This window comes from Lithobates pipiens, unplaced genomic scaffold (genome assembly GCF_037356315.1).
Source record: "Lithobates pipiens isolate NorthernLeopardFrog02 unplaced genomic scaffold, aLitPip1_a1.2 Scaffold_13, whole genome shotgun sequence".
NCBI lineage: Eukaryota > Metazoa > Chordata > Amphibia > Anura > Ranidae > Lithobates > Lithobates pipiens.
This window is the reverse complement of record NW_027507718.1, coordinates 420,328,474-420,356,281: the sequence shown is the minus strand read 5'-3', so window position 1 is coordinate 420,356,281 and position 27,808 is coordinate 420,328,474. Positions and strand designations below refer to the sequence as shown.

Sequence of the window (27,808 nt, the reverse complement as noted above, 5' to 3'; positions counted from 1 at the left end):
AGCTATTACATGTGGTATGAACTACCCTAAATCAGGGGAAATAAGGAATGGATTATACACATCAGACTAAGATCTCACATTTCTTAGTATAACATTCCATAATCATCTAAGTTTAGGGCCTTGTTCACACCATAGCGCAGAGACGTCAGTTTTTCTGCACATGTTCTGCAAGGGCACAAAAATTCTCTATCTCTATGTGCCCTGTTCACACCACAACGTGCAGATTTTTTCTGCACAGGAAAGCTGCAATGTGTATGCAGTTTTCTGCACAGGAAAAAAAACTGACATGAAAAAAATTGGTGTGAACAGGGCAAATAATGGACACGGAAATGAAAACCTGATGTCAACGTACATGAAAACTGATGTAAACTGATATGAAACTGATGTCTCTGCAAGTGAAATCTGTGCGGTTTTCCCTTTGGTTCCCATCAGCCCTAAAGATCGTTGTAGAGGTACATTTTTAGGCTGGATTCACACCTATGCAGTTTTAGTGCTTTTTGCATTTTGCAGATTTGCACTGCATTCCATTTAACATGGTTTCCTATGGAACACGTTCTGTAGTGCAAATCTGCAAAACGCAAAAAGCACAAAAAATGCATAGGTGTGAATCCAGCCTTAGCAGCAATGCAGCTCATTCGAGGAAGACTTGTGGAGGAAGTAGCATAACCAGCTCCTCAAATCTTAAACTTTTCAGGATGCTGGGTAATTTATCATGACTACTTGTCAATGATTTCACTTTGCATGAAACAAATATTCCATTGACTATGTACAGTCCAACTGTAGTAGAGTATTGTGTTTGCCATAGCTAGTATCATTGCATGGCATTCTTTTATTACCTTAGCATAAGCTTACGAACAAATACATTTTGTATCAATACCTTTTAATCAGAATAATTAACCTTAATTGATTTGAACTTAACTCAGATGATCCATACTTTTTTTTTTGTTAAACATTCTATTTGTAATTGCTGTAAAAATTATGATTATTTCCAATACATTTTTATTCAATTTATTTCAACATGCTACAACACCCGGAAAAAAAAGGTTTGTGAAATACCATACAAGCTACAACCCAATGATGAGGCCACTAATCAAAAAGTTAACAACTTGTTCAACCGATACCTTCTTGATTAATTAAGTAATATCCATGTATGGAATAGCTTTACCTTAAGGACAATAAGATTTTTAAATAATTATCCACATCATGATTGGATTGAAAGTAGTGTGAGCATTTTTGGATTACAAGCACAGTAAACTTCATGTCATAGCCAGATGTTATAATGTCTAAGATTATAAAGCTTCTTTGCATAATACTTTCAGATTTAAACGTATAATCTGTGTAAAACTGATACAAAGCACAACAATCTGAATCTGAGCATAGAAAATCAGGTATAACGAGCAGATTACAACACGTTTAGTCCATACATTAGGCCACACAGGCTAATTTAATAGACAAGACAGCCAGCACTGCTGTACAGTTTTTCATAGCCATCAGATTTTACCTTTTGTCACTTTAGTGCAGTGATACCAGTTCAAGATAAGCAGTTGCAATGGGTTGATGCACTCTGGATAGAGCTCTTTGCATCATTAAATAAAAGCCACAGGGCTATATGTAGCACTACTGCACTCATTGTGTGAGTTCCACTACCAGCCTTTAACGATTATGTCCCAAAGTGCCATTGTTCCAGTTAACATCACGCCAACATCACCAAGGTTACACACAATAAATTTATCAAAGACTTACTGCCCTGTCAAAACCCCAACAAATTAGTCTTTCTGCAATTTCCACGACTGGCGAGACTTGGTACTCCTGGACACATGCAGCGGAGATAATGAAGAACGAATGCTCTTTGTGAGGCAGAAAATGAAGGTATTAGTCATGTAATAACAAACCTGTGATTAGAAACAGCAGCAGGTCATGAAGAAGACAGGGAGAGAGCGGAGAAATCAGAAGGTACACATGCTGCATTTCCAGTCCTTCGTCAAGAATTGTGAGAAGCAACTGCTGCGAGTCCCGCCCCCCCACACCAAAAATACTCCCAGCCCTCCTTCCATCGTGCTTCTCTGAAGGTTAATGCATTTCTAACACAAATTCACTTGTACGGGTTGTATTGTACACAGAGCATGGGGAGAAGCTGACAGGATCCAGAAGACATTTGAACAAGAGATGTTAATGACTGCTAATTGTTGTCACCTATATCGACTGGTCCCATGCAATTAGCAAACAGCCCCTGGAGACAATAGCAAACCATGCACGTGAATGTCTTACTTAAAATATAAAATAGTAATTGCAAGCTAATGATGAATTGTTCCAATAGCAATAAGCAGTATGTATGTTAATTAGGACATAACAAGCATCCATGTTGAGGAATGAGCACACAAAATATTTAAAAACATCTAAGCTCAATCACTAAAATGTCATAAAGGCTTCATTATTTTAATGTAATTTCAAAAACTGAATTTTTTTTACTTATTATACCAATTTCTTGGAGGTCACTGAGGGACAGGTTGGTTATACTGCTACAAGAGGTTTTGGACACTGGCAAACAAAAGTGACTAGTCTATCACAACCCCATACCCCACTCCCAGAATGCCTTAGTTTTGTAGAAAAGCAATACTGGGAGCAGAATCATAGACACAAATGGGTGAGACCTGTCTGAATGAAGCCCAAGATATGGATTTTATGGTACGTACAAAAGTCCAATTTTCTTTCTTACTGAATGAGGGACACAGGATTCAGAGACCACTGGGACATTTAAAAGCAGTCCAAATGAGCGGTAGGCAACAGCGACAAACACAGGCCCACAAAAGAACTACAAAACTTGCTCAAACAGCCTACTGAAGGACTGTATAGGGACCATTAGCGATGACAAATAGTCAAGAGTCACTCTTTCCAACAGAAGCAGTGGCAATGAGACAGATATGAATAGTACATACTACACCCAGACAATGAAGGTGATCTGCTTCTGATGCACTGGAGCCAGGCAAAGATGGAAAAATAATGTCATGGTTGAGGTGAAATATGGAAACCACCTTATAAATGACATATACTCTGGGCCTCAACACAACCTCATCCTTAGGTAAGACCAAAACATGGTTCTTACAGGATAAAGCCACTAACCAGCTGGTGCAAGGATTTTTGACACCCTAGGGGAAACCTGATTTTGACGCCCCCCTTGCCTCCACCCCTGACTCCACCCTCTTTGCCCTGCCCACGTATACCCCACATTTTAACAAAACACCCATCAAATGCAGCCTCACCAGCTCGCTTCAAATGCAGCCTCACCAGTGCCCATCAATGCAGCCTCACAAGCGCCCATCGATGCAGCCTACACGTGCCCATCAATGCAGCCTACCAGCACCCATCAAATGCAGCCCCACCAGCGCCCATCAAATGCAGCCTCACCAGCAGCCATCAAATGCAGCCTCACCAGTGCCCATCAAATGCAGCCGACCAGCGCCAATCAATGCATGTTTGCTTAAATTCATTCAGGAGTCGGGACAACAGACACGGTCCTCTGCCACCGCTGCGCCTCTGACACTATGTGCAAATGGAGCGGCGGCTGCCTGCTGATGCTGAGACTTAGTTGCTTGCTGCAGTGAGAAGAGAGTAGGAACCCCAGTGGCCGGGCACCTTAGGCAGCAGGGCGCCCTAGGTGGCTGCCTAGTTTGCCTAGTGGTAGCACCGGCCCTGCCACCAACTTAGACACATACCCCGCAGAGGTGATGGCGACATTGAAAATATCCTTGTGAGTAAGGTTTAAAAGGAGGTTTTTGAAGTGATGAGAGAAACAAACTCAGATTCCAAAGAGTAACAAGTGAATGCACACAGGGAGCTACATGGGGATACCCCGAACAAAGGTCTTAATCAAAAAAATGGAGACTAGTGGTCTTTGGAACTAATGCCAAAGTCTGCAAACTGTTACCTAATTACTGAAAGGTGAGGATTTGTCCCAATTAGAAATCCCTGGGATAAAAGTTTCTTTCCTCGCACCAAGAGATATATAGTGTGTGATGGTAAACCTTGAGGGAAGTAAATTTTCTGTCTTTTATTATATTGTGAAACACCAGTTAAGGGGATACCCCTTGTCCCTTAAACCTTGGGCTTTAAAAGCCATACCATTCCTTAAGTCATTAAGATAGGAGGTCCATATTATCTGGAAGAGCCCACAGAGTATCTGCCAGGAATCTGTTCAAGTCAAAGTACTATATCTGTCTAGGTCAATCTGGAGTCACCAGCAACACCAGAATGCCCTCCATCCCAATTCTACAGAGCAGGCAAGAAAGGGGTTTCTGTGAAGAAAAGATGTAGATTAGGCTGTACTGATCCCATTGATCTACCACATCTGCTCTCACAGGTGATCTCTGTACCCGCAGTCAAACCTGTCTGGTTTGTTGTTGAACCTAGACACCAAGAGGATCACATCTAGCACCCTCCACCTGTGACACAGATCCTGGAACACCTCCGGGTGTAAAGACCACTTTCCCATATCCAGGCACTGCCAGCTAAGAAAGTCTGCCTGTCAATTGTTCAGAGCACAAGGTCAGCACATTAAGTTTCACCCAGACAAAATCCTTTCTACTTCTCTGGCTGTGAAAATACCTCTGCTACAGCTGTGGCATTGTCTGCCTGGATCCTGATGAAATGGGATGGAACTACCTCAGATGAGGCTACCATCAGTCCCAGGGCTTTCATGTAGAAGTAAAGAGTTGGGTAACTCTTAGACAAAATAATGTGAGTCTGGAAACAGAGAGTAAATCCCCATACACGCGGATCCGAATATTGGGCGGTATCGACCGATTCAATAGAAACAGGCCAACATTTGGCCCGTGTATATGGCAGCAACTCCAACAGAACCCGGCTGAACGTTCGGTCTGTCAAAGGGGCGTGCCTGAAAAAAGTCTGCTGATTTGCATCAGATCTGACTGGTGTGTTCTGGTGGGGGGCAGTCCCCCTTTCAGAATACAATAGCTCAGCGGGTAGATCTCTGTACTAACATCAGATTGTTAAGACATGATCTTATGCCGAGCTCTAAAAAAGCATATAGTGTGTAGTAGGCTTTAGATAACAGAACATATGCTGACTGCTCTCTCAACATGAGGTTGTCTAGTTATCCCACAATGGGTATACTCTGGGAGCATATCAAGGCTAGCAAAGGGACCAGAACCTTGGTGAACACTCGAGTTGCAGATGATAGGCAGAGCCACAACCTGAAAGTGCAGGAAACTCACATCAAAGCAAAGAAAGAAGTTGATAGGTTGGACAATTTGGGACATATAAGAGAGGCTACAAAAGACTTCAAGAATTTTTAGACCCAAAGAAGGACATTTAGTGCCTTTAGGTTGAAAATGGGGTGGATGCCCCCTTTTTTTCAAAGAATAACCCTGGATCCAGAAGACTTGAAAGGTTATCTGCTAATCAGAGCAGAACTCTAGGTTGTAGTCCCAGGAAACCACCTCCTGTACCCAGGCACCTGAGATGCTGTCTGTCCAGTTGTCAGCTAATTGAGTACTTGGTTTGGATATGGCTATTGAGGTTGAGACCTGGGAGTAACAAAAGGGATTCTTCTTGAACACTAAGAGGAGTGATTCTTAAAAAAAAGACTCCTTAAATTGGCACAATGCCTACTACATGATTCAAGAAAGGTAGCAGCATTAGTAGAAGCTGCAGGCTCCTCAAGGGCCACTATTATCTTTTAAGGATTTATGAGACTAAGCATCAGACAGCCTCTGTGGTCGAAAGGCATTAAGGTATGTTTATAGCCTCTGTGGTCAGTGTCAGCAATCAAAGTTGCAATTTGGCTCATAAAACCCTGCATAACTGCAGTGAATTCTTCCCAGGATAGAACTATAAGATGGGGCCATGCCTGGTGGAGCAAAGGAAGACTCAAAGGACTCAAGCAGATGGCAACATTCTAGACTGTCAGGCCAGGTCCTTGAGTAGGTGCACTGCAGGCAGCACTGGAGCTGTTAGTGGATAGTGAGCTGGAGGGTCCCATTACAGGGGGGCTGCTCCCCGTGTGTCTGAAATGTGACATGTTGAGTTGACAATGAACCTTAGGATACAAGGCTAGGCTTTGAATACTCATGAACTGGCTGCTGGTGGCAGGAGAAGATCAGATGGCCAGAGGAAAAATTCCAAGTGTCACTTGTGATAAAGAACAGCATATATTGTATGAAACAGAAGCATGTCAAAATACTCACTTTAAATGCACCTCATGTACTGCATTTTCAAGGTTAGCCTAGTTCAGCAAATTTTTACAATTTATTTTCACATCATAGAGCAATAGAACTACATAAGTGATTTTCAAAGGGCCATGCTAAAAAAAATGTCTGTGATTAGTTACTAAGCCAGTCACTAAACAGCTGAAACAATTGGCTCCTTATGGTGTAAACCAGTGGTCTCCAAACTGTGACAATAATGATATGGTCCCACTTAAATAATTAATGGGGCACTATTTCTCCCACTGACATAAACGATGGGGCACTATTCCTTCCAGTGACATCAACAGTGGCAATTATTCCCTCCACTAACACCACTGATGGGCACGATACCTTCCACTAATACAAATAACTACTGACCACAGGTGCTATGCATTTTTTTTTACTCCCACTGACCACCAAGCCTGAGGCATTGGGGTTGATTTACTAAAGACAAATCCACTGTGCACTTTGTAAATTGCAGTTGCTCCAGAGCTTAGTAAATGAGGTAAAGCTTCACTTTGCAAAGAATACTCAATAACGTTCAAGGAAAAAAAAAAAAAACAGCATTTTTGCTTGCACGTGATTGGATGATGGAAGACAGCAAAGTTTCTGTTCATTTACTAAGTTCTGGACCAACTGCTCTTGGAGAGTGCAATTGTGCTTTGCAAAGTGCACAGTCTACTTGCCTTTAGTAAATAAACCCAATGGTTTCCTCCCAGTGATTCTGGGGCATTTTCTACCCCCACTGGCCAAGGTCCAGCCTACCTAGAGTTTAAAGGACAATAAACTGGTCCTTTGTTTTAAAAGTTTGGAGACCCCTGGTGTAAACTAAACAAATAGCTAATAGTAGCACTCAATCACTCCTTAATAAGAACCTTTTGCAATCATGTGAGATTATTCTATAATACATGCTACTTATGTATCCCACACAGTAAAGAGTAATGTGTTTCATCTGCTTAGTGGAACCACACCGCACAGCTAGCTCCCAGCACAGAGACCAGGGTCTCACCAAAAGTCCTGGGTCCCGTACTAACGATCGGTACCCATAACTCCTGATTCTCGGTCACCTGATGGCTGTGGTAGCCTCTGATTGGCTACCACAGTGATCAGTTACTGTGAAGCCCGCCCCTGCGTATCTCTCTCTGTGTATGGCAAGGAAAGCTGCATTGGGGTTGATTTACTAAAGGCAAATAGACTGCACTTTTGCAGTTGCACTCTGCCAATGCAGTTTCTCCAGAGCTTAGTAAATGAGGTAAGTCTTCACTTTGCAAAGAATATCCAATCACATGCAAGAAAAATAAAAGAATATATTTAATATCTAAACCCGAGGGTCATTATAAGGTTGTTTGTTTATGTGAAAAAATACTAAACAAAACCTGTACACAGGTAGATTTTGGCACAAAGGTTTCAGCACTGATAATCAGAATGAGGTGTCAAAACTTTGATTGTATATATTTTCTTGTAATTGTATTATCGCCTGTAACATTAGGAAGACTAATTTGTCGTGGTGGTAATTATGGATGGGGGAACGGTTCAGCCCGAGCATAAGTTCAGGCCAAACTTTGGTTGTTCAGATGTTCTGCGAACACCAAACAATATGCGATGTTCGGGGCAAATTCAAAAGCTGCCGGAACACCGTCTATGGGGACACTAACATGAAAATGTATCAATGCAAATTTTTTTTTTTAAAACGGTTGTTTTTCAGGAGCAGTGAGTTTTTTAATGCTTAAGGTGAAAAAAAATGAAATATTCCTTTATATATTATGCCTGGGGGGTGTCTAAAGTATGCCTGTAAAGTGGCACATTTTTCCCGTGTTGAGAACAGTACCACAGCAAAATGACATTTCTAAAGGAAAAAAGTCATTTAAAACTGCTCGCGGCTGTAATGAATTGTCAGGTCTTGGCAATATAGATAAAACTCATTGAAAAAAATAGCATGGGATCCCCCCTCCAGTCCATTACCAGGCCCTTTGGAACTCCTGAAACAAAATAAAATAAAAAATCCCCCCCAAAATCCATACCAGACCCTTATCCGAGCACGCAACCTGGCAGGCCACAGGAAAAGAGGGGGGGATGAGAGAGCGCCCCCCCCCGAACTGTACCAGGCCACATGCCCTCAACATGGAGAGGGTGGTTTGGGGGTAGCCCCCCAAAGCACCTTGTCTCCATGTTGATGGGGATAAGGGTCTCATCCCCACAACCCTTGCCCGGTGGTTGTGGGGGTCTGCAGGCGGGGGGCTTATCGGAATCTGGAAGCCCCCTTTAACAAGGGGAGCACCAGATCCTGGCCTCCCCCCGTATAAAATGGTAACGGGGTACAAATGTACCCCTACCATTTCACAAAAAAAGTGTCAAAAAAAAAGTTCACTAAAAAAAGTCAAAACACAGCTTGGGACAAGTCCTTTATTAAAAAAAAAAAAAAAAAAAAAATGTCCATTCATCTTCTGCTATCACACCGTCCGGACCGAAAAAGTAAAAAAAAAATCTGCCATGAGAGGCTCCCGCCATCTGCGTTTCTTGGCTTATGACAGCTGTTATATAACTGAGGGCGGGGCCACCTGGTGAATTAACCGGGTGACCCCGCCTCCTCTGATGCACAGGGACTTCCCCATGGCTTCCCTGTGGGGTCAGAGGGGGGCGGGGCAACCCGGTTACGTAAATGGGTGACTCCGCCCCCTCTGATGCAACGGGAAAGCCACGGGGAAGTCCCATGGCATCAGAGCGGGGCAGGTTCAGCAGGTGGGGAGGCCGGGATCTGGGGGTCTCCTTGTTAAAGGGGACTTTCAGATTCCGATAAGCTTCTCACCCGCAGACCCCCACAACCACTGGGCAAGGGTTGTAGGGATGAGGCCCTTGTCTCCATCAATATGGGGACAAGGTGCCTTGGGGGGCTACCCCAAAGCGCCCTCCCATGTTGAGGGCATGTGGCCTGGTATGGTTCAGGAGGGGGGGTGCTCTCTCATCCCCCCTTCTTTTCATGCAGCCTACCAGGATGCGTGCTCGGATAAGGGTCTGGTATGGATTTTGGCGGGACCCCACGCCATTTTTTTATTTTGCCGCAGGGTTCCCCGTAAAATCCATACCAGACCTTCGGTCTGGTATGGATTTTGGGGGGACCCCTACGCCATTTAAAAAAAATTTGGCGCAGGGTTGCCCTTAATTTCCATATAAGACCCAAAGGACTTGGTATGGATTATAGGGGGACCCCCATGCATTTTATAAAAATTTTGTTTCGGGGTTCCCCTTAATATTGATACCAGACCCAAAGGTCCTTGTAATGGACTGAGGTGATCCCATGCTCTTTTTTTCAATGAGCTTTATCTATATTGCAGAGACCCGACAATTCATTATGGGTAAACTGCGCCACTTTACCGGCATACTATAAACAGCCCCCAGGCACAATATTTAAATAAATATTTCATTTTTATTTTTTCACTTTAAGCATTAAAAAAAAATCACTGCTCCCGAAAAAACTGCCGTTTAAAAAAAACTAATTTTGCATTCATACATGTCCTCTGGGGCAGGACCCAGGTCCCCAAACACTTTTTATGACATTAACTTGCATATAAGCATTTAAAATGAGCACTTATGATTATTCATGTTCGTACCCCATAGACTTTAACGGTGTTCGTGTGTTCTGACAAATTTTTTGCCTGTTTGCATGTTATGCTGTGAAACGAACATGAGGGTGTTCAGCTCATCCCTAGTAGTAATACAATATGGGGTTTATTCACTAATGGCAAATAGACTGTGTATTTTGTAAGTGCAGTTGTTTCAGAGCTTGGTTAATGCAGTGAAGCTTCACTTTGCAAAGAATAAGCAATTACATGCAAGGAAAATGATAAATAAATAAATTAGCTTTGGAGCAATTGCACTTGCAAAGTACACAGTGTATTTCCCCTCAAGAAATCAACCCAATTGTATCTTTCTCTCCCATTGCAGATAGAAACAAAAGTGTGTGTAAAAATAAATAAATAATAATAATAAAAAAAGAAAAAAAAATACCTAGATATAGGTTTGATCTAGGTGAGGGCCAGGGTTAGTGTGTGGGTCAAGTAAGGGTCAAAGGTCAAGGTCAGGGTCAGTATATTTTGGGCAGAATTTTTTTTAAATTAATATCAGTTTGTGTCAGTGTGTGGTAGGATGAAAAAAAAAGCAAAATGCTTACTATTGTTTCTGGGCTGTTCTATGGTACAAACAACAAATAACGTACACATATGTGGTATCTTTGCAATTGTCAGGAGCAGGACAATTTACTTTGGGATTTTATTTAGTGGTAGGTTATGGTAGTAACACGAAATATACAGCTAAATAAAAAAAATAAAAAAATCTATTTTGGTCCAGTTTTCCTTTGATAAAAAAACAAACAGTTGATATTCATTACCATTTACCACCAAATGAAAGCTTAATTTGTCCTGAAAAAAACAAGGTATAATCCACCTGGATGCACAAAGTAGTTTGATGATATGTACGGTTTTACTAACATATGTCAAAGTTGCGAAATTGTACTTAGGCGTTAGGATTTGTTTTACCCTTAGGCGTGAAGCGATTAAGGCATAAGTGACATAAATTCGGAGAGTTCTTGAAGGACAGAAGACACATTCTACATAACTATGTTCATCAGTCCAAACCAATTTGTTGCATTTCTGGAGGACAAGTGCTGAAAGTAATTGTGACACAACCATGAGTACACCAGAAAAAAACAATGAGTATACGCAGAGAAAGTGAAAGCAAGGATCTGACTTATTTGCTATGGACAACATGGGCATAATCACCTTATGCCCTTCATTTGATAAGATAAATGTTATTGAGGAAAATACATATAACAATCAGTAATTATATATTGTTATTCTAACTACTAACATGCTAAAGAAAATTTCCAATTGGATTGTTATCTATGGCTTAAGACAGTGGTCAACTGATCTAACGTGGACCTCAAGTGAAGCCCCAAATATTACCAATTGGTTGCACAAAATACTTTTTTCCAGTAATGTTAAAGAAATCTGATAGACACTGTAGAAATGCAACAGAAGATGGTCAGGCATTTTGGGAATGCAACAAGAAATAAACAAAAGTAAGATACTGTGAAAAAAATTAACCAAAAGCCAGTCACTATTTATTTAATACTGACTTGAGTAAGCACCAAAACACAGAATACTGTCTGCAAAGGTCATTAGGGCTGCACAATAAATGCAAAAGGATTACAGGTTGGGCACCAAGGGCTTAGAGTTACCAAAGACCAAAAAGAGTTAAGCAAAAAGTGAAACCAGATTGTGATTAACTAATACTTTTCTGCAAGCAGTGCAGCTATGGTAAATCAAAAACCATAATTAAATTACCTATAATTCCATTCTGTTCAATTTACTATAACAAGAATCATAAGCCTGTGATCTGTGACTTTCTCTTGAGGCAGGCTTACTCCTGTACAATGTTGGAGTCTGGTATTCTTGGTTCTCTGTAAGGCGCTGATTCTTCATGGCCTCTGTAAGGCGCTGGTTCTTCAAATTTCTATGTTAACTACTTTAAATGCCTGGAATGCGGGTCTCCATTTAGAAACTCAGGTTTCATCTTCAATCTCCCCTCATACTCCACTTTGGAACAACCTGACCCTGCATCATTTCTAGATCCCCATTAAATCCCTCTAGCAAATTTTGGCAAATGGAGAGTTGAAGCCATTTACTGGCTTGCGCTCCTATTGTAATGTACCCTCCCATTATATCTTTAGACCCCTGCAGGTTGCTCATGCCTTAAACACCCAGTTTTCTACTCATCCTCCACAGATGGCCTGCTCGGACCTTGAACCTCTACTGCTGATGGATTTGCTAACTGAACCAGCTTCCACATTATACACACATCTGCTCATGGTTGCTCTTCCAGATCTGTCCCCCCCTTCGACAAAAATGGCTGTCGGATATACCAGACTTAGATCACGAGAATTAGTCTGATATGTGAGAAACCTGTGGTTTCCATCAGAGACTGACTGATACAATTTAAGATTGCGCACAGAGCCTATTACACCCCCATAAAATTCATGAAGTTAATGCATCTCTCTCTCCAGCCTGCTGGAGGTGTGATCATAAAATGGGGGATTACTTTTATATTTTTAGGAGATGCTTGGTTATTGCAACTTATTGTTCCACTTGCTTGTTGGGACTGATAGATGGCCTCTTACCTACTGCGGCTGGGAAAACTTTAATTGGACTGCTCCTGTTCTATGCTGGGAAAGCGCTTATGCTTCATTGGAAAAAAAAACCTCAGTTCCTACTATTGCCTATTAGAAACAAATGGTTAATAATGCTTTACCACTTTATAAAGACACCTATGCACACAGAGGCTATGCTCATAAATTTGACAAGGCGTGGGCCAAATGGCCAGATGATGTAGCCACAGCATTAATTTCTCTTTGCTGATTGATGTAGAATTGGTAGAATTGATTTCAAGCACATGCACTTTCTATTATCCTGCTCTATAGGGGCATTATTTTTGGGTAATCATTCTTTCAGGATACGTTATTTTAACACAAGCTAACACACTTCTATATATATATATATATATATATATATATATATATATATATATATATATATATATAAATATGTTGTTTTTCGATTTTTGTATTTTGGTATCTTTTTGGGCTAGCCTGCTCCTGCATGTGATGGGATATCCACTCCATTTTCTTTTTTTGTCCTTGTATGTGTCAAATACCTAATACAAAGTTTTGGGTAAATAAAAAACTCTGAAGCAGGCTTAAATCTAATAAGTAGTGAGATACTTAGTATTTACATCAGACTCTATGTGAGGACCAACAGCAAGGAGTCTTCTGAGCATGTGTGTGGAGATACCGCTCCTGTTTTACAAACAAGGGCTCCTCAGGTCACACGTTTACTAACAGGCCTGGAGGTGGATTGGGAGAGTGAATAAAGGAAGACCTAAACAGATAGGATTAGCTTATTGCATGTTTCTTAATGCTTAAAACCCAACTCCAAAACTTTTGGATTTGGATAATGCATGAAAGGGTTAGAGCCAGCTTTTATTGTGCCCTTATAAGGGGAAATTTTCCCTAATTTCCTGTCTTAATAGGATGTAAAAGGGAAACAGGGACACAGGCAAAACACTAAGAATTATGTTTAGAAGAGTGAGGAATAGTGATGGCCGAACGGTTCGCCCGGCGGTCGTTTCGCGGCGAATTTCCGACTTTCGCCGTCCGCGGGTTCGAACGCCTTTTTCCGTCGTTCGCCCCGGCGGACTTACGTGTTTAATGTATACAAGAACTTTAACCTTTCGTGACACGTTTATCATGTGTTACAGGACAACCAATTGAGACATGACAGCTCATGGACACTTGGACATTCCCCCTAACCTATAAATACACCCGATCCGGTGGCCATTTTACATTCTTTCTTCTGTCACTGTAGGGAAAGGATCCTGTGTGGAGTAGGGACAGAGAAAACGCTAGCTATTTGGTACACAAAAGTTCTTTTCAGGACTGGTATAGGTGTTAGGTCAGCAGCCTGAGTTTCTTTTGTCAGTTTAGATAAAGGGACAGAGCGCTGTATGCTGCTATTTTAGGGACAGCTCAGCCAGATTAGTCTTTCTTCATCATCATCATCATCATCATCATTAGCTGTTACTATCAGGTCCACAAAAGAGCTGTTCCAGCTAATCGTTCCAGCCTACTCTTTTTTGCCAATTTGTATAGGGACAGGCAGGAAGCAGTGTGTCAGGCAGTGAGGATAATTTTAAAGACTTGCTGTTACTATTAGTTCCACAAAGGTTCTTTTCAGGACTGGTATCAGTGGTACGGTAATAGGCTTGTACACGTATAATATTCTTTCTTCCAAATATAGAAAGAATATTATACTTGACTGCTGCCCTTCTGCTGCAGTCTGCTAATCATTCACAACTCACTTGTTCCACAAAGCTCTTTATCAGGACTGGTAACTTGGTCTGTCTAGGGTGCTACGGTACATAGGCTTGGGTGCGGTACAGTCTGCTGTTCTGTAAGGACCGCTATCGGTCCACAATACATAGGGTTGCCGTGCACTACTGCTGACCGCTGCCCTATACTGCAGCAGTCCTTCATTGGTATAGGGACTGACGTACAGTCTGCTAATCACTAACACACAACCTGCTTGGTCCACAAAAGTTCTTATAAGGACTGGTAACTTGGTATAGGGTGCTACGGTACATAGGCCTGAGTGCGTTACAGTCTGCTGTTCTGTAAGGACCGCTATCGGTCCACAATACATAGGGTTGCCGTGCACTACTGCTGACCGCTGCCCTATACTGCAGCAGTCCTTCAGCGGTATAGGGACTGACGCACAGTCTGCTAAACACTAACACACAACCTGCTTGGTCCACAAAAGTTTTTATAAGGACTGGTAACTTGGTATAGGGTGCTACGGTACATAGGCCTGAGTGCAGTACAGTCTGCTGTTCTGTAAGGACCGCTATCGGTCCACAATACATAGGGTTGCCGTGCACTACTGCTGACCGCTGCCCTATACTGCAGCAGTCCTTCATTGGTATAGGGACTGACGTACAGTCTGCTAATCACTAACACACAACCTGCTTGGTCCACAAAAGTTCTTATAAGGACTGGTAACTTGGTATAGGGTGCTACGGTACATAGGCCTGAGTGCGTTACAGTCTGCTGTTCTGTAAGGACCGCTATCGGTCCACAATACATAGGGTTGACGTGCACCACTGCTGACCGCTGCCCTATACTGCAGCAGTCCTTCAGCGGTATAGGGACTGACGTACAGTCTGCTAAACACTAATACACAACCTGCTTGGTCCACAAAAGTTCTTATAAGGACTGGTAACTTGGTATAGGGTGCTACGGTACATAGGCTTGAGTGCGGTACAGTCTGCTGTTCTGTAAGGACCGCTATCGGTCCACAATAGATAGGGTTGACGTGCACCACTGCTGACCGCTGCCCTATACTGCAGCAGTCCTTCAGCGGTATAGGGACTGACGCACAGTCTGCTAAACACTAACACACAACCTGCTTGGTCCACAAAAGTTTTTATAAGGACTGGTAACTTGGTATAGGGTGCTACGGTACATAGGCCTGAGTGCGTTACAGTCTGCTGTTCTGTAAGGACCGCTATCGGTCCACAATACATAGGGTTGCCGTGCACTACTGCTGACCGCTGCCCTATACTGCAGCAGTCCTTCATTGGTATAGGGACTGACGTACAGTCTGCTAATCACTAACACACAACCTGCTTGGTCCACAAAAGTTCTTATAAGGACTGGTAACTTGGTATAGGGTGCTACGGTACATAGGCCTGAGTGCGTTACAGTCTGCTGTTCTGTAAGGACCGCTATCGGTCCACAATACATAGGGTTGCCGTGCACTACTGCTGACCGCTGCCCTATACTGCAGCAGTCCTTCAGCGGTATAGGGACTGACGCACAGTCTGCTAAACACTAACACACAACCTGCTTGGTCCACAAAAGTTCTTATAAGGACTGGTAACTTGGTATAGGGTGCTACGGTACATAGGCCTGAGTGCAGTACAGTCTGCTGTTCTGTAAGGACCGCTATCGGTCCACAATACATAGGGTTGCCGTGCACTACTGCTGACCGCTGCCCTATACTGCAGCAGTCCTTCATTGGTATAGGGACTGACGTACAGTCTGCTAATCACTAACACACAACCTGCTTGTTCCACAAAAGTTCTTATAAGGACTGGTAACTTGGTATAGGGTGCTACGGTACATAGGCTTGAGTGCGGTACAGTCTGCTGTTCTGTAAGGACCGCTATCGGTCCACAATAGATAGGGTTGACGTGCACCACTGCTGACCGCTGCCCTATACTGCAGCAGTCCTTCAGCGGTATAGGGACTGACGTACAGTCTGCTAAACACTAATACACAACCTGCTTGGTCCACAAAAGTTCTTATAAGGACTGGTAACTTGGTATAGGGTGCTACGGTACATAGGCTTGAGTGCGGTACAGTCTGCTGTTCTGTAAGGACCGCTATCGGTCCACAATAGATAGGGTTGACGTGCACCACTGCTGACCGCTGCCCTATACTGCAGCAGTCCTTCAGCGGTATAGGGACTGACGTACAGTCTGCTAAACACTAATACACAACCTGCTTGGTCCACAAAAGTTCTTATAAGGACTGGTAACTTGGTATAGGGTGCTACGGTACATAGGCTTGAGTGCGGTACAGTCTGCTGTTCTGTAAGGACCGCTATAGGTCCACAATAGATAGGGTTGACGTGCACCACTGCTGACCGCTCACCTATACTGCAGCAGTCCTTCAGCGGTATAGGGACTAAGAGTTTTGTCACAGGGTCATTTAAAAAATGACATGCAGAGGAAGAGGCAGGCCCTTCCGCAGGGGTGGTAGGGGTAGGGCAGGAGCAACAGGCTTGAGCCAAAGTGGGAAGTTGCAGAAGGTGCGTTCAATTACTTTAAAGGATGCACCAGACTTGGTTGAGTGGCTCGCTCAGCCTTACTCTTCTGCACCCTCCTCATCCTCTCGATCTGCACCCTCTTCTTCACTCTCTGCTATGTGCACCCCCAAAGACACTACCACCAACAACACGACCACCACCACCACCACCACATACCTTCCGCTTGAGTCACTGGAATTATTTTCCGATCCATATCAAGAGGACATTTCTGATGCGCAGCCACTCTTGGTATTGGATCAGGAAGAGGAGGTAGCAACAAGCGCTACTCAGCAGTCTGACGCCAGTACCCAGATCAGCCCAAGGAGGAGGTTGGTCCCCGGTGTTGCTGCCTACTCTACTTATAGCGGTGGGGAAGGTGACGTTGATGATGACGTGTCTAGTGATGTCACGTGGGTGCCCACAAGAGAGGAAGAGGAGGGGAGTTCAGAGGGAGATATGGACCAGCAGATAGGGAGGAGAAGCAGCAATGACTTACATTGCACAGCAGGGACAAAGCAGACTGCAAATGTATCAGGAGCGAGTCATCGACCATGTACGGTCACATCTGGCGCTCCCAGGACACCGGCACATGGCTCCGCAGTGTGGGCTTTTTTTAACGTGTCCGCTGCTGACAATAGCGTTGCCATCTGCAATCTTTGCAGTCAACGCGTTAGTCGCGGTAAGCCCAATACTCACCTAGGGACGACCGCCTTAAGAAGGCACATGAGCAGCCATCACCGAGCCCAGTGGGAGCAACGGAACACACAAAGCCACACTGCAGGCTCTCACCGTCCAGCCTCGTCTTCTACTTCTCCTTCTCCTCTCTCCTCACAATTGTCCTCCACTCCACCTTCCATCACGCCAAGCTCACATTTTTCTGCAAAAAGGCAGGCTTCCGTGGGCCTAATGTTTGAGCGTAAAAAAATGATGACGCCGGATAACCCTCTTGCCCAACGGTTGGCGGCTGGCTTGTCAGAACTCATAGCCCGCCAACTACTGCCATATAAACTGGTGGACTCGGAGGCCTTTCGCAAATTTGTGGCCATTGGAACACCACAATGGAAGGTCCCAGGAAGGAAGTATTTCTCAGAGAAGGGCATCCCAGAGCTATATGGCCATGTTCAGCGGCAAGTGAATGTATCTCTGGCACACAGTGTCGGTGCCAAGATACATCTGACCACAGACACGTGGTCTAGCAAACACGGGCAGGGAAGGTATATCAGTTTTACTGCCCACTGGGTGAACCTTCTGACGGCCGTCAAGCATGTAACCCGTGGCACCCGTGTAGATTTGGTTTTACCGCCACGGATTGCATGCAGGCCTGACTCTTCTTCTCCTCCTCCTACTCCATCCTCCTCCCTCTCCTCCTCAGCTGCCTCCTCCTTTTCCGCTGCTAGCGTCTCTTCCACTGCACCGCCCAAGCTCCCCAGAACCTATTCCACATGCCAGGTGAGACGTTGCCATGCCGTGCTGCGTCTGTTGTGCCTGGAAGCAAAGAGCCACACTGGCCCGGCACTCCTTTCAGCTTTGCGTTCACAGGCAGATGAGTGGCTAACACCGCTCAATTTGACAGTTGGTAAAGTGGTGTGTGACAACGGTGCCAATCTGCTTAGCGCATTGAAACAGGGCAAAATCACGCACGTGCCGTGCATGGCACACGTCTTAAACTTGGTCGTGCAGCGATTCCTTGTCAAATACCCTGGGGTCCAGGACATCTTGCGGCAGGCAAGGAAAATCTCGGCCCATTTCAGAAGATCTTACACGGCCATGGCTCGCCTTGCTGACATTCAGCGGCGACACCATCTGCCGGTCAGACGTCTTATTTGCGATTGCCCGACGCGATGGAACTCAACCTTCTATATGCTTGATAGGCTGCTCCAGCAGAAACGTGCAGTTAACGTCTACCTGTATGAACTCTGCGAAAGAAACGGTTCTGGGGAGCTGGGTTTTTTTTCACCGCGCCAGTGGCTGCTCATGCGCGACACATGCAGACTTCTGCGGCCATTTGAGGAGATCACCAAACTGGTCAGTCGCAGCCATGGCGCCATCAGTGACATGGTACCTTATGCCTTCTTTCTGGAGCGTGCATTGCGTCGTGTCATTGATCAGGCTGTGGAGGAGCAGGAGCGGGAAGATGAGGAAGTCGCAATGCTGGATGAATTCCCAGGGGGGGCTACTCTATCTGAGACAAGTCAACAACAGGAGTCTGATGAGGAGTCAGAGGAGGATGGTGCCGGGGCGGATGAGCAGGAGCAAGAAGAGCATGCTTTAAACCTTTCTGGGATCCCTGTTGTGCGAGGATGGGGAGAGGAGAATGAAGAGGACGACATTATCCTGGATGATGAGCAGGAGCCAGGCCACCACACCGCTTCCACTTTAGTGCAAATGGGGGCCTTCATGCTCCAGTGTTTTAATAGGGACCCCCGTATAAAAAGCATGAGGGTCAAGGACCAGTACTGGGTGGCAACGTACTTAGACCCCCGGTACAAACACAAAATGGCGGAAATGTTACCGCCGTCGCAGAGGGCTGTCAGAATGCAGCACTTCCAGGCCTTGCTTCGAGAAATGCTGCATTCTGCTTTTGCGTGCGCTGGCAGAGGAGCAATTCCCACTCCCAGAGAAGGATTTGCGGGTACCAATCCAACAGCGCCTGCAAGAAGAGGCCGGTTTGAAGATGTGTTGGTGACTTCGGATATGAGGTCATTCTTTCAGCCGACCCATCGACAGGTGTCATCCGGATCCAGCATCAGGGAACGCCTAGACCGTCAGGTGTCCGACTACATTGGGTTAACGGCCGATGTGGACGCTCTGAGGAGTGATGAACCCCTAGACTACTGGGTGGGCAGGCTTGACCTCTGGCCAGAGCTTGCCCAATTTGCAATCGAACTGTTGGCTTGCCCCTCATCCAGTGTCCTGTCCGAAAGGACGTTCAGCGCAGCAGGGGGGATTGTGACCGATAAGCGTACTCGCCTAGCTCACCACAGTGTTAACTACCTCACATTTCTAAAAATGAATGAGGCATGGATCTCGGAGGAATTCAACACATGTGATCAGTAGACCATGTATATGTCTATAAACAATTTTTGGAATCAAGCACACAGACCTTCTTAATTCATTTGGCTCACTTCCCTGACCCAAAAAAGCACACCGTACTATATGCCCCTACCCTCCTCTTTGAAGAGGTTGAGCGGTGTCATATTTCTACTGGGGCTGCTTATTATGAGGGGTTCCCACCATCCCTGTGCTGTGCTGACTTCCTCCTGGGTGTTCTTATTATGAGGGGCTCCCACCATCCCTGTGCTGTGCTGACTTCCTCCTGGGGGTTCTTATTATGAGGGGATCACACCATCCCTGTGCTGTGCTGACTTCCTCCTGGGGCTGCTTACGGTGCTGCTGTCAGCGCTGTATGTCACGGAGCTGCTGTCAGCGCTGTATGTCACGGAGCTGCTGTCAGCGCTGTATGTCACGGAGCTGCTGTCAGCGCTGTATGTCACGGAGCTGCTGTCAGCGCTGTATGTCACGGAGCTGCTGTCAGCGCTGTATGTCACGGAGCTGCTGTCAGCGCTGTATGTCACGGAGCTGCTGTCAGCGCTGTATGTCACGGAGCTGCTGTCAGCGCTGTATGTCACGGAGCTGCTGTCAGCGCTGTATGTCACGGAGCTGCTGTCAGCGCTGTATGTCACGGTGCTGCTGTCAGCGCTGTATGTCACGGAGCTGCTGTCAGCGCTGTATGTCACGGAGCTGCTGTCAGTGCTGTATGTCACGGAGCTGCTGTCAGCGCTGTATGTCACGGAGCTGCTGTCAGCGCTGTATGTCACGGAGCTGCTGTCAGCGCTGTATGTCACGGTGCTGCTGTCAGCGCTGTATGTCACGGAGCTGCTGTCAGCGCTGTATGTCACGGAGCTGCTGTCAGCGCTGTATGTCACGGAGCTGCTGTCAGCGCTGTATGTCACGGAGCTGCTGTCAGCGCTGTATGTCACGGAGCTGCTGTCAGCGCTGTATGTCACGGAGCTGCTGTCAGCGCTGTATGTCACGGAGCTGCTGTCAGCGCTGTATGTCACGGAGCTGCTGTCAGCGCTGTATGTCACGGAGCTGCTGTCAGCGCTGTATGTCACGGAGCTGCTGTCAGCGCTGTATGTCACGGAGCTGCTGTCAGCGCTGTATGTCACGGAGCTGCTGTCAGCGCTGTATGTCACGGTGCTGCTGTCAGCGCTGTATGTCACGGAGCTGCTGTCAGCGCTGTATGTCACGGAGCTGCTGTCAGTGCTGTATGTCACGGAGCTGCTGTCAGCGCTGTATGTCACGGAGCTGCTGTCAGCGCTGTATGTCACGGAGCTGCTGTCAGCGCTGTATGTCACGGTGCTGCTGTCAGCGCTGTATGTCACGGAGCTGCTGTCAGCGCTGTATGTCACGGAGCTGCTGTCAGCGCTGTATGTCACGGAGCTGCTGTCAGCGCTGTATGTCACGGAGCTGCTGTCAGCGCTGTATGTCACGGAGCTGCTGTCAGCGCTGTATGTCACGGTGCTGATGTCAGTGCTCTGTATTACGGTGCTGCTGTCAGTGCTCTGTATCTCCTGCACCCTCTTGTTTGCCTACCCTGGTCCCTGACCTTCCCTCTCCTCCATTGCCTTCATTAGCTCCATAGTCCTGAATTGTCAGAACAATTTCCCAAATAAAAAAAAAATGCTTGTAGTTATCGATCCCAAATTCACCTCATACATGTATTATGCTATTGTCCAGGTGGTGGGACTACGTGCTACCCCCTAATAATTACCCCGTGGCCGCAAATTCGACCTAAAGGTTTGCGAAATTCGCCTCCCATTGAAGTCAATGGAGCCCGCGGCGAACGGTCGTTTTCGCGAACGTTTGTGTCCGTTCGCGTTTCGCGTTCGCGAAACGTCCCGTCGGAAGTTCGTCCATCACTAGTGAGGAATGATTAGAATGTCTAGCAATGTTATTATTAGTGTCTGTGCCTTCCAGTCCCAGTGATTAATGAACTGTTCAATAGTTATACTGGAATCACAGGAATAGGAGGTAAATCAAAATCTCCCAAAAGGGTCCCCCGATAGTTTAAAAAAATAAAAATAACAACAGTAGTTTTAAAATTCCTCCCAAATCTATCAAAATGTAAAAAGAATCTGTATTGACTTAGGCTTTAATTTTCAGTTTGGACTAGAGGCAGCTTTAAGGAATTGGTTGGAGGAGTCATACAGCTTCAAAGAACCTATATAATACTTTACTGTTGTGTGCTCCAAAGCCCTTTGGTTAGTATCCTCTTAGGATCCATAAAACAATGCAGTTAATGAGAGTCGATAGAATTACTAGTAACTTTATTGCCCTGCATAATATGCTGGATCCCCATATATTTAAATATCATTAGCGTGAACTCATAAACTGAGAGCAGGAGCTGGAATAGTTTCAGATTAGCATGGTATGTTGAAAAAATGATTATATTCTCCCTACTAAGACAGATACAATAGTTCATGTAATACAATGATCGCAATGGCAAAAAATGAATGCTCTAAAATATATGTATATTTGGGAAGTATACAAAAACATAACAAGATTTCAAGGTTTACTAGAAAAAAACAACTCAACGTTTGTTAACAGCATTCATAAAAAGAAAAAAAAATGTCTGCTGCACTGGGCAATATCAAAACAAGTGCATCTAAACCCATAAGCAAAAATGTAATATATTTCAGCTTACTAGTCCTTAGATGGGGTGTCAATTCATTTTCTTTTCTCAGGGTCTCTGCCTTTATTTTCATCTTGAAAACCAGTGCAGCCACCATATCTATGTACAGGTAAGCTTTATTAATTTAAATGTCTGTTCGTGGGTTTAATTTCTGCTTAGAGTATAAATGTGGTGTCAATTGTGAATTGCATTTCACTACCAAGGAGACATGGCGATGTGTATTATGTCTTGTGTGGTACTTGGTATTTGCCACTGTTCTGTAATCCCCCCAACTATGGTAGTCGAGTACTGTCACAATGGAACTACCCAGTTTGCAAGGATAGTTTTTGGCTCCCAAAGCCAATATTTATTTGTGACAATCCGGGCAATAGTATAAATATACCAAATGATTGGTTGTCATAAAAAGCCCTTTCTGCTAAGCTCAACATATTTTATATATGCATTTCAGCAAACCAGGCACAATGTATACATGGGAAAAGTGTAGGAAATGGCATTCCTACAGGCTGATATGTGTTTCTCCAATACTCTTTCTGTCTCAAAGGAGACCTGTTTGTATTTCAGATGTACTGTACATAGGACAGGTTTGAAGATGAAAGGAGAATGTGACTAACTACTATGGACAATGCACACAATTCTTCCTTCAGACACTTGACTAAATTAAAAACTTACCATACACTGGTAAAGAATACACACATAGTAAAATTGATATTTATGTTTATTAATCTTGCTCTGCACACCTAGATTTGACTTCCTTCATGGCAAACAATCCCAGAGTCACCTTTTGTTGCATCAAAAGCCAACTTCCAAAGGCCTTCAAATTGTAGCCCCAACACAACAGATTTTTACCTTATCTGCTCATTTTTTAACCAGCACTATAAACTTTTTATTCTTCAGAACCTTCTTTTTTTGCTAGTCAAGAAAATGGACATTCAGTGGTTGAAGTATTTTCAAACTACAAAAAGGCCTCAAGGGTGACTGATTGAATGTCTAATGTATTATCGCCATAATGCAGGTCAATTAGGGGAATTTTCAATACTGATGAATTGTGTTTATTGCAGGTCACCTTGAAGTAATTATTTGACTGGTAATTGAGAGTCAGTTCAAATGCAGAATTTACCAGGCCATAGTCTTTTGTGTTCATATTGACATTTCTTTAGCAATCAATAGTTTAAATTCTATAAGGGGAACTATCATTTTACATACTTTTTTAGCATTCAGTGCAATAACCAAGGTACAGCCTCAGCCTTCTAACCCTCATTATTGACAGTTCTAGACAGAAAAGTTTTTTTCTTTTTTTTTAGCATACCATTATTCGAATACCAGTAAACTGCTAAATGATTTTGTTGCATAATCTGCAAACCCTAAGACCTGTCATGTCCCATGATCTTCACATCTGTCAGTAAGTGACACTTATTTCCGTCCTTGGGCTTACCCAATGCTCTATGTTATTGAAATTTCTTGTGTAAGATTACTATACTGTTTTTACTGACTAGAGATGTGTAAGAAATAAATGGTTTCCTGAGAGAAGTTGAACCAAGTAAATATACAAACACACAACCATGTGCTTTTTATCTGATCTCAATGTAGATGTCATTCTGGACTGGATCTAATTTGATGAAATAGCAGATTCAACCACGGAGGAAAGTGTACAACAGTGGGGCTTTCTCCGCATAGTATAAAATTGGTCAAAATTCCAGAACACTATTCGAATCCAGAAAAAAATATTTGCAACAGAATAAAACCGTTCTACATGCTTATGCGTTTTGGCCAATCCTGACCTTATAGTTGAATACAAATAAGTCACCTTCCTTTTAAAAACCCTCTCCTCCTTAAAGAATATACCAGTTTCATCAAAACAAAAGGTGTTCAATGTTTTACAGTTTTATTTATAATGTGGTCTCTCTGTAAAGGTCCAATTTGCCCCTGCCAGGTCAGACCTACAACTTTGCAATCAATAAAGCTCAAATTTGCTGCTGATTGGATAGATCTGGCTCTGACTTAGCAGTGGAGGTGTTGGACCTGGATCACGGCTTCCCCACACATGGATACTTCTCTACAGCATGCTGGCAGGACACAGACTTTTCTACTCTGGCTGTGTATTCTTTCTAAAGAAAACAACTGGAAACATTTGCACACCCTTTGTTTTGATGGAGCTGAACATCCATTTGAGCCCAAAATAAAATTTTAATAAGCTGACAATCTAAAAACCTTTTTAAAATATTCACAAATGTACTCTTTGGAGGTGGTTCTACTTTTATTTCATTACTAAAAATAATTTATAGTAATCCATTGGCCTAGATTTCTACTTGGGGTTATAAATCGTTATCATTTCCTATCCAACGTGGAACAAGACAAGGTTATCCACTTTCCCCATTGCTATTTACATTAGCATTTGAACCCTTGGCTGTAGCAATCCGATCTCATCCTAGCATACATGGTATATGTTGTGGACAACAAGAGCATAAATGTTCCTTGTTTGCTAACAATGTCCCTATGTATATCACTAATCCTCAAATTAACCAACCTAATCTGCTGACCTTGTTACACCAATTTTCCCAGCTCTCAGGGCTTTCTTTGAATACCCAAAAAACGACGGCCATTAATATTTCTTTACCCCCCTCGACAGTACTGACCTTACAAAATACCTATACTTTTTAATGGGTGCTAAGCTCCCTTACATATTTAGGCATCCAGCTGACACCCCGATCGACACTCTTTACCAGGCTAATTATCCTCCACTTTTTCGTCGACTTCGAGAAGATCTTTGACAATGGGCAGACTATCCCTAATCTTGGTTTGGCAGAATCAACTCTATTAAAATGACATTTCTACCCAGGATACTTTATTATTTTAGGACCTTACCAATTGTGGTCGCAAGGGAAAAACGACAGCATTTACAATTGGAAGTTGTTCCCTTTATTTGGGGTAGTAAAAAACCCTGAATGAATAAACTGATGTTGTATGTCTCGAAACTGTGCGGTGGGCTTGCCCTCTCTAATTTATGGGTTTATTATCAAGCCGCTCAAATAACTCAGCTTTCCTACACAACAGCCAAGGGATCAACCCCCCTAAGGGTCTCTATTGAGACTCTTTTATGCCATCCTTTTGCCATTTGCTCCCTAATGTGTCTTCCTAGCCATCTTCGCACCCCTATTTTGTGTCCTACCCTGTCTCACTCACTAGTATGGAGTACAACACCATAAATCCCTGTCATCCCCACGTAACCCGCTAGCCCTTATGTTTTGCAACCCAGAGTTTTCCACCGAACTGACTCCAATGCCATTCCAATGGTGGCTCAACAAGGAGGTTTTTAGAATAGCAGACAATCTCAATGGGGATCAACCGTACTCTTTGCAATATTTTAAGGACATGTTGCAGATGCCCTCTGGTGAACTATTTAGGTACAATTAGCTTATTTCTGTACGATATAAACTTAACTTGTTAGATGGACTACTTACATTTACAATGTATCATGTTTGGTGGCAGTGTCCTGTAGTAACCAGATTTTGGATTAAAAATTTGAATCTGGTGTATTCAGTGAGGGGAGTTAATATCCATAGATCCCCGGAACCAGCGCTTTTTCAAAAACTTCCTGATGAGGTCCCCAAAAAATCAGCAAAACAAATGACATATATGTTTTTGGCAGTTAGATTAACTACTGCTAAATATTGAAAGGAGTCAATGGTTCCCCTAGACTACATGAAGAATAAAAACTTAACTGGATCATGGTAATGACTTACCTGTATCCTTCACATTTCTACTAAGAATTTTTCTCAAGGTATACCTTTGCTATGTGACATCTCATTGGTACACTGGGCATGTGAAAAACTGGAGGAGGCTATGTGCTGGCCATCAGCCCTCAAAAAACATAAGCCCCTCCTAAAGTGGGTAGCATATATTTCAAGACACAACAGGAACCAGCAAAATAACCAACATGTGCAATTTTTATCCCGTTACATGTCCCTGAATCTGTTGCAGATGGACTTTCCTCTATACGCTATCCAAACATCACAACAGCTATCCAAATATCACATGACTGCACCTATATAGTACTAGTGACAAAACATGGGTATATTGAGTGATAGTTTTATTAGTACCAATTATGCATCAGGTTAAAAAATTATCTACGTTTTCAGTAATATATATCAGAGTAGCATCTCTTGCTAATTAGAAAGCAATAGAGGCTTAAAGAATAAAATAATAATGACTGGCTACCTATATTGTGAATATAAAAAACAAACTTTGATGAAAATGGTAATTTCTGATTAGTCACTTACATAAAACATTGTTATACTGATAAATAAATCTTTTGTAAGGTCATATGAAGCATGAGTATATTGATGAAGTTCATTCTTCAGTCCAGACATGAGTCCTTTGAAATGAACATATTATTTTGCCACATTAATACAAAGTTGTGCCGTCTTTACGTTTATTGTCTGTTTGATAAAAAATGATTCTCAACAGAGCTGGTTATTTGTGTTCTCCGATACTACATTGCAATTTTCTGGCTTATAGGTATGATTAATGAAGACAATTTCCTGCAAATTGACCAGTTAATATGATTCTATTTCTAAAACCCACATTGTGCACATAATCAGAATAACAAAGTGAGCCTACTATCAAACAATGAGCACTAATGTAACTCTGCACTGGGAGTATATCCTGCAACCTCATTAAGGACATCATCTGACACTAGAAATCTATTACACCATATATGACAGTGCTGTCACTGTACCATCAAACGTCTGTACAAGAATAAGACTGGAATATTTCCAGGTAAAAGATAGGCAATGCCAAGGAAATACACTGCTACTGCTCACAGATGTGCGAGGATTGTCTCCTCATGTGATTGCTTTTGGCCAGATTCATGTGAAAGTATGCCCTTCCCACCTGCCTTGATCTGCCTACCTTGCATAAATAAGCACAGAGACCCAGTGATGATGTCAATTGGCCGATTTCATTAGCATGTTGATGAGAAGAGAGGAACCAGGGAAGACAAAATATAAGGAAATTACGCCTAAGCTTATATACACATACAGTCTCACTGGACGATTGAAACATGTACTTTGTGAGCATGGATCCGAAAGAAAACTTCCCCCATAGCTGACTGGTATTTCACTGGATTCAATCCATTGAATTGTAATATGTGGCACCATTATAATCTACTCATGATGAGAACATTAAAAGAATGCAAGAATGCTTGCTTTTACATATCTTAAAGTCTGACCTCAAATGGATAATAAACATGATATAAACATATAAAAACAGTTATGGTTACCATACTCATAATAATGAATGGGGGAAACTGAAGTATTATTTGTATCACAGGAGTGCTCATGAAGATATAGAGGTTGATTTACTAAAGACAAATTGATTTTACACTTTGCAAATGCAGTTGCTCCAGAGCTTAGCAAATGAGGTGATGATTCACTTTGCAAGGAATTCTCAATCACATGCAAAGAAAGTAAAAAAAATGCATTTTTGCTTGCACATGC

The 27,808-nt window shown here is 43.4% G+C and overlaps 1 protein-coding gene across 10 annotated transcripts in view; it reads right to left on the bottom strand.

Moving 5' to 3' along the window:
* The window catches only part of APBB2 (amyloid beta precursor protein binding family B member 2), a 505,529-nt gene that overhangs the window by 79,964 nt on the left and 397,757 nt on the right, over positions 1 to 27,808 (bottom strand). Inside the window, exon 1 of one of the 10 annotated variants that reach the window (XM_077477588.1) lies at positions 1,893 to 2,013. The exons of the other annotated variants lie outside the window; for them this stretch is intronic. The gene's annotated coding sequence lies outside the window, so the exon portion shown is untranslated. Of the gene's footprint in view, positions 1 to 1,892; positions 2,014 to 27,808 lie in introns of those variants that run through there. 10 annotated transcript variants of the gene reach the window in all.